Source organism: Rhineura floridana, chromosome 17 (assembly GCF_030035675.1).
Source record: "Rhineura floridana isolate rRhiFlo1 chromosome 17, rRhiFlo1.hap2, whole genome shotgun sequence".
NCBI lineage: Eukaryota > Metazoa > Chordata > Lepidosauria > Squamata > Rhineuridae > Rhineura > Rhineura floridana.
The window spans coordinates 6,232,215-6,238,245 of NC_084496.1; the positions used below are offsets into that span (position 1 = coordinate 6,232,215).

Here is a 6,031-nt window from a genome sequence, read left to right on the forward strand (position 1 = left end):
TGGCTCATAAGCAATGTCTGCTCACTCATGATGTTGAGAGGGCAGACACACTGTTGCCTTGGAGGGATGGGAGAAGGCAGTGTTTCCCATTCGGCCCTGTTTCTCATGCGGCACTGTTTCCATTCTGCGGCAGTTCACCTTCCACCAAAAACAACAGTATTCATCTCGCTGTTCACTCTGGTGAAATTACGTAACTTATGTACCTAATTGTGTGTACTGCATAAGTTACGTCGTCATTACATTATTCCATCTCATTCATTTCCATGCAAAGCAAACGCAATGCAAATTACATATCATTATCAATTACATATCATTTTCAATTACATATCATTATCAATTATATATTGTTATCAATTGCATATCATTATCAATTACATAAACGGCCATACTACCCTGAACATACCCAATCTCATCTGATCTTGGAAGCTAAGCAGGGTAAGGCCTGGTTAGTACTTGGATGGGAGACTGCCTGGGAATACCGGGTGCCATAGGCACCCTAGAAAACCCTAGGAATATATATCCAAAAAGATTCCTAGGGTTGCCATAAGTCCTAACCGACTTGAAGGTATATAATGACATCAACATCAATTGCATATCATTATCAATCATATGTTATCAATTACATATCGTTATCAATTGCATATCATCATCAGTTGCATATCGTTATCAACTGCATATCATTAACAATTATATATCGTTATCAATTACCGGTACTTATCATTATCAATTGCATATTGTTTATGGACTGCAAACAACAGTAAATACTGATCATATTTTTATTTATTTTATTTAACAAAATGTATATACTGCTTGGTTGTAGAAAAAATACTCTAAGCAGTATTCTGGACGTGGGATGATTAGGTGAGCAATTCCTGTTTCTGGTTTTCTCCAACTACCATGTTTGCCATGTGATCATGTCTTCTGGTGTAGGAGGTGTCATCAACCTGTCAGTGGTAGTCTGGTGGCAGCTGTTGGCTACGGGACTAGGATGGATCCAAGCAACCACCAGCCATGCTAAAGAGATGGGGGCAAAAGCTCAGTAACAGGGCACATGATTTGCCCACAGAAAGGCCCCAGGTGCAATCCCTGGTACCTCTAGGGAAAGGGTCAGATGGGGATGGGGAACATCGCTGCATGTAAGGTGGCTGCATACGCATGGCACACACACACAAAAGGAAATGCAAAGAGGAGTGTGTGCAGAAACTAGCAAAGGTAACCTGACCTTTGCTGCTCCACCCACTCTAGCATCTGGCTCCACCCACCACTGGTATGTGGCCCCCAGAAGGTTGCCTGAAAGGGAAGGTGACCCTTGGGATAAGAGCTCACTCCAAAATGCCAAAACGGCAGAGGGCTCACCCTCCTGCAAGCTGCATATCCCCCAAACATACGAACAAGTTCCAGCTCATCCTGTGATGCATTTTCCTCCCCAGTGAGTCGTGCCCTTCTCCTTGGTGAGGCTGGCAAACTGCCTTCATTTGGATATTTTCATAGCAGGTGTTTTTGTATCTGACAAGGCCTTATTCAAATGTGATGGCATAGTTATGCTCAGAGGGGGCTGTAATCTTCAGGATGTTTGCGTTGTTTATCATGAACTGATTTACAAAGCACCGGCAAAGTAACTTAACGCCAAATCAAAAACAAAACAGGACAGGTCTCTGCCCCAATGACCCTACATTTCGAGCGAAACAATGAAGAGAGGGAAGGAGAAGCCAGGATAAATAAGGGATAAAGGTGGGCAAATATAGTTACAAAAGGGACTTCTCTTCTGTTGGCTATGAGGACTAGAAACATCATGAGAAAAATGTGTTTTGAGCCACAGGAGAGGAAGTTCTGAAAGCATACAAGTAGTACCAGTGCTTTTTTTGTGATGGTACTCACTGGTATGGAATAGGGATAGAATGATCTGTCAGTTTGAGTTTACTCTGTTTCTCATTTTCTAATCTTAAATTTGGTTCACTGCATTTCTGCAGCAATTTGCAATTTTTTTAAAAAAAAACCTCCATTATTTTAGTCAAAATGTCTCTTAATAAATATATTTTTGTATGCAGTTGTTGACTAATGTACACATTTTTGCTAGCAGTTTGTCCTAATACAATGCATTTTTGTGTGTTATTTACACCAACATATTCATTTTGTACACTTTCCCCTAATCTGTGCATTTTTGTAAACATTGCTTAGTTGGAGAACTGCATCACAAAATTCGGATAAGTGCACATTTCAAAGAGTGGCTTTGTTGCGGTTCTCATGCTGTTTTGGAAATTGCAAATTTGAGAAATTTGGCTTTAAACATGAGCTAAATAGAATTTCTCACCCATCCCATGAGGGATTATCATCCCCTCTTTCTTTTGCTGCCCATGGCAGGCATTTTGTTCTGGCACCCAAGGCACTTTTAGCATGATATGAGTACTGGCACCTCATTTTTTTTACCAAAAAAGCACAAAGTGGTACCATGATGTGGTCATTCTGGAAGAAAGTTCCAGGCACACAGGCTAGCATAGGAAAAAGGGTAGAGCCATTTCAGGGTCTAGGAAACGTTTGGGTGGCCAAAGGTGGCAGAGCTGGCAGGAGAGAAGGAGACTTACCTGGGAGCCAGTTCAATGAAAGCTATCTATGACTTTTATTTCTGGGTAGGGTTGCCACCATTTACACTGGCTCGTGCTCTTCCAGCTTTAGCAGCGGCTTCATCTGCAAAAGTTAGCAGGCATTAGCAGACTCACCTCCCTGCCCTGAAAAGCTTCGCTTGCCAATTCCTGCAGATAAAGCCGCAGTTTGAAACTACACAAGAGCAAGCCAGCCTGGGTTCCCTATTCCGACTGGTCAGTTGGCAACCCTGTTTTTGAGGCAACATGATTAGGACCAGAGTGCTAGTCTGCAGCCTTCCTATTTTCCGTTCCCTTCAAGCATCCCATGATTAACATATAGGACTCAATTAGTGTAATTGCTGGCACTTACAGCTAGGACACCTCAACTGGAGGGTGCTTGTCTGATTCTTGAATTGCATATGTTTTCCTGTGCCTCCTTGTCTTAACCCTATAGCACAATCCTTGGATGACTACTTGTGTAAGAAGCTGTGTAATACAGCCTCTGGGCCTATACACAAGTCATTTGATCCACAAAGCTGTGCTTGAGTTCATGATCCAATAGCCTGGAGGGACACAGGTGGCTTATGAATGTCAGGAGCCCCAGTAGTTTAGTGGCAAATTTGGAAGTGCAGGGTCCCTTCATGTTAGTTACAGCCATGCCTCCCCTTATTTTGCGGCTGGGTTGAGAATGAGATCCTTGTCAATGCCTTCTCTCATAACAACAGATGTCCCTAGGAGCCAATCAGCGTGAAAGGGGAGAGTGTTAGCTGCCGAGAAGAGTCTTCTCAATGGCTGACTCACCTCCTTTCACTCTGATTGGCTCCAATCAGCAGGAATGGACATTGAAGCATGTTAGAAGACTCTTCTCAGTGGCTAACACACTCCCTTTTCATGCTGATTGGCTCATAGGATGCTGAAGACATAGCTCCCCAAAAAGTAAAGGGTCTAAGCCCCCCCCCGAGACCCTGGTGAATATACCCCTGAGGAGCCCAGAATAAGCCAGGGACCTCCCACCCTGGGATTGAAACTTTATGTGTTTTGTGTCTTTTAAGTGCAATGAAATGAAATGGAAATGGACAGCCTTCAAGTCGATCCCGACTTATGACGATCCTATGAATAGGGTGTTCATGGTAAGCGGTATTCAGAGGGGGCTTACCATTGCCTCCCTCTGAGGCTAGTCCTCCCCAGCTGGCTAGGGCCTGCTCAGCTTGCCACAGCTGCACAAGCCAGTCCTTCCTTTGTCCACAACTGCCAGCTGGGGGGCAACTGGGCTCCTTGGGGCTATGCAGCTTGCCCACGGCTGCACAGGTGGCAGGGCACGTAACCCCTGAGCCACTCCCTGTGGGGGTGATCTTTAGCTGGCCCTTGACAGCAAGGAGATCCGAGCAGGGATTTGAACTCGCAGACTCTGGACTCCCAGCCAGGCTCTCCTCTCCACTGTGCTATACGAGTTGTATTTTAAGTGCAATAAGGAGCATAAAAGACACCTGTCGTTTAAACTTGGACTAGTTTTAGCTCACGTGTGGGAAGAACAAAAACACTAGAGGTGACAATTAACCTAGCAAAGCTAGGATAATTGTGTTTTATCACCAACTGCGGGCTGCTGGGAATGGCTCTGTCCTTATTTGGCAAACGTTTACGCTTTAATTCAGGCTGCAAAAAACAGCCTCAAAAGAAGGTGAAACCCAAATGCATGTTGGCTGCAAATGTCGCTGCATCGAAAGAATTTGCCATCTACCACTCAAGAGGAGAAGGGGTGGGGGTGGGAGAAAGATGGTGCTCCCTGTTGCCTGAGTTACAGTCTGAACTGGCAGCCCGGGGAGAGGCGTCTTGTACCTCCACAGCTTTTGCCATAGGGCATTGTTGATGTGCTTCAAGAGAACTAGTGGCCAGGAGAGGCACCTGTGGCATGTGCAAATGAGCAGGGAACTTAAGAACATAGGAAGCGTCCTTGTACTAAGTCTGATCATTGGTCCATTTAGCACAATATTGTCTACCCTGACTGGCAGTGGCTGTCCTGGGTTTCAGATGGGGACATTCCCGGCCCTGCCTGGAGATGCTAGGCACTGAACCTGAGATCTGTGGCATGCAAATCACGTGCCCTTCCACTATGACAGAGACATTGGGACCTACTTTATGCCCTTGGTCCATCTAGCGAAGTATTTTCTACACTGACTGGCAGCAGCTCTGCAAGGTTTCAGACAGGGAGTCTCTCCCAGCCCTAGCCAGAGATGTGGGGGAAGGGGTTTGAACCTTCTGCATGCAAAGCAGATGCTCTAACCACTGAGATACCGTACGGTCCCAACCCCAAAAAGAAGCAGCCTCTTAGGATGGTGCCTCTCTTGAGAACACATGCACCGAAGACCCCTCTCCTCCCTCGCCTGTTGCCCTGGGAAGCAGCTATTTCAGACAATATTTACAGATAGCAGAGAGAACAGAATTCAAGGCAGGGCAGAAGAAGGGTGTGAGATGCATTTCAAAAGAGAGAGGGAGAAATTGACGGGATGCCAAGGAAACTAATTGCATAAGATGCGCTCTCTCACTCTCTCTTCCTGGCCCTGCCCAAGCCGCCGCTGCTCCCGCAAGCCACAGCATAAAACCGCTTCACCCAGGTTAGATCAACAGCAGCCAAACTGTTGGAGTCACCAGCAAAGAATCCGCTCTCAGAGATAGCACAGAGGACCATCTCCAGAACGGCCAGCATTGTGCTGGTCCAGCCAGTAAGAGCTTTTAGGCTGTTAAATCACCCACTGCTAATCAGGTCTAGAAAAACCACTGAACACATCAAGGAAGGGGTTTTTTTTTAGTTTAACGTCACTGGAACAGACGCCCTCCCAATACCTATTTATTTGACAAGATTTATATACCGCTTAATTGTCAAAAAGTTCTGAGCAGTTTACACACCAAAATATGAAATATTCATTAAAAACATCGGTAAAACAAATGTTGACCTACAAGTATGTTCAAATGTAAGTAAAATGAGGTACAATTTTCTTCTCTGATATGACAATTTCTTAACTTTCTAAATGTGCCCCTGAGTCCACAGAGCTTGGGGAACCCCTGTTTGTGTGTGTAGGAAATGCTAGATAAGATCGACCAGTGGGCATCTCAATATGTCAATATGGGCATCTCAATAAGTTCAGAGGTAGAGCGCCTGCTTTGCATTCAGAATAGTGCAAATCCATCGCATCTCCAATGAAAAGGATATCAGCTCTCAGACATCACAAAGACTTGCACCCCAGATCCTGGACAGCAACTATCACCCAGGAGTAGACAGAACCATGAAGGACCAAGAATCCAACTGAGAACGAGCTAACTTCACCGTGAACCAAATCTCTGACCATGGCAGAGAAATCACTCCAGTGGAACGCAGGTGTGAAAGATGGCAAGTCGAGACAACTCAGGAGATTAACTGGAGAGCCTAGGAAATCTTGGCTGTGCGTATTGTC

The 6,031-nt window shown here is 45.3% G+C and overlaps 1 pseudogene; it reads left to right on the forward strand.

The window, feature by feature from the left end:
• The first annotated feature begins 375 nt into the window (after positions 1-375).
• LOC133372153 (5S ribosomal RNA) lies at positions 376-494 on the forward strand (annotated as a pseudogene).
• Positions 495-6,031: the final 5,537 nt, after the last annotated feature.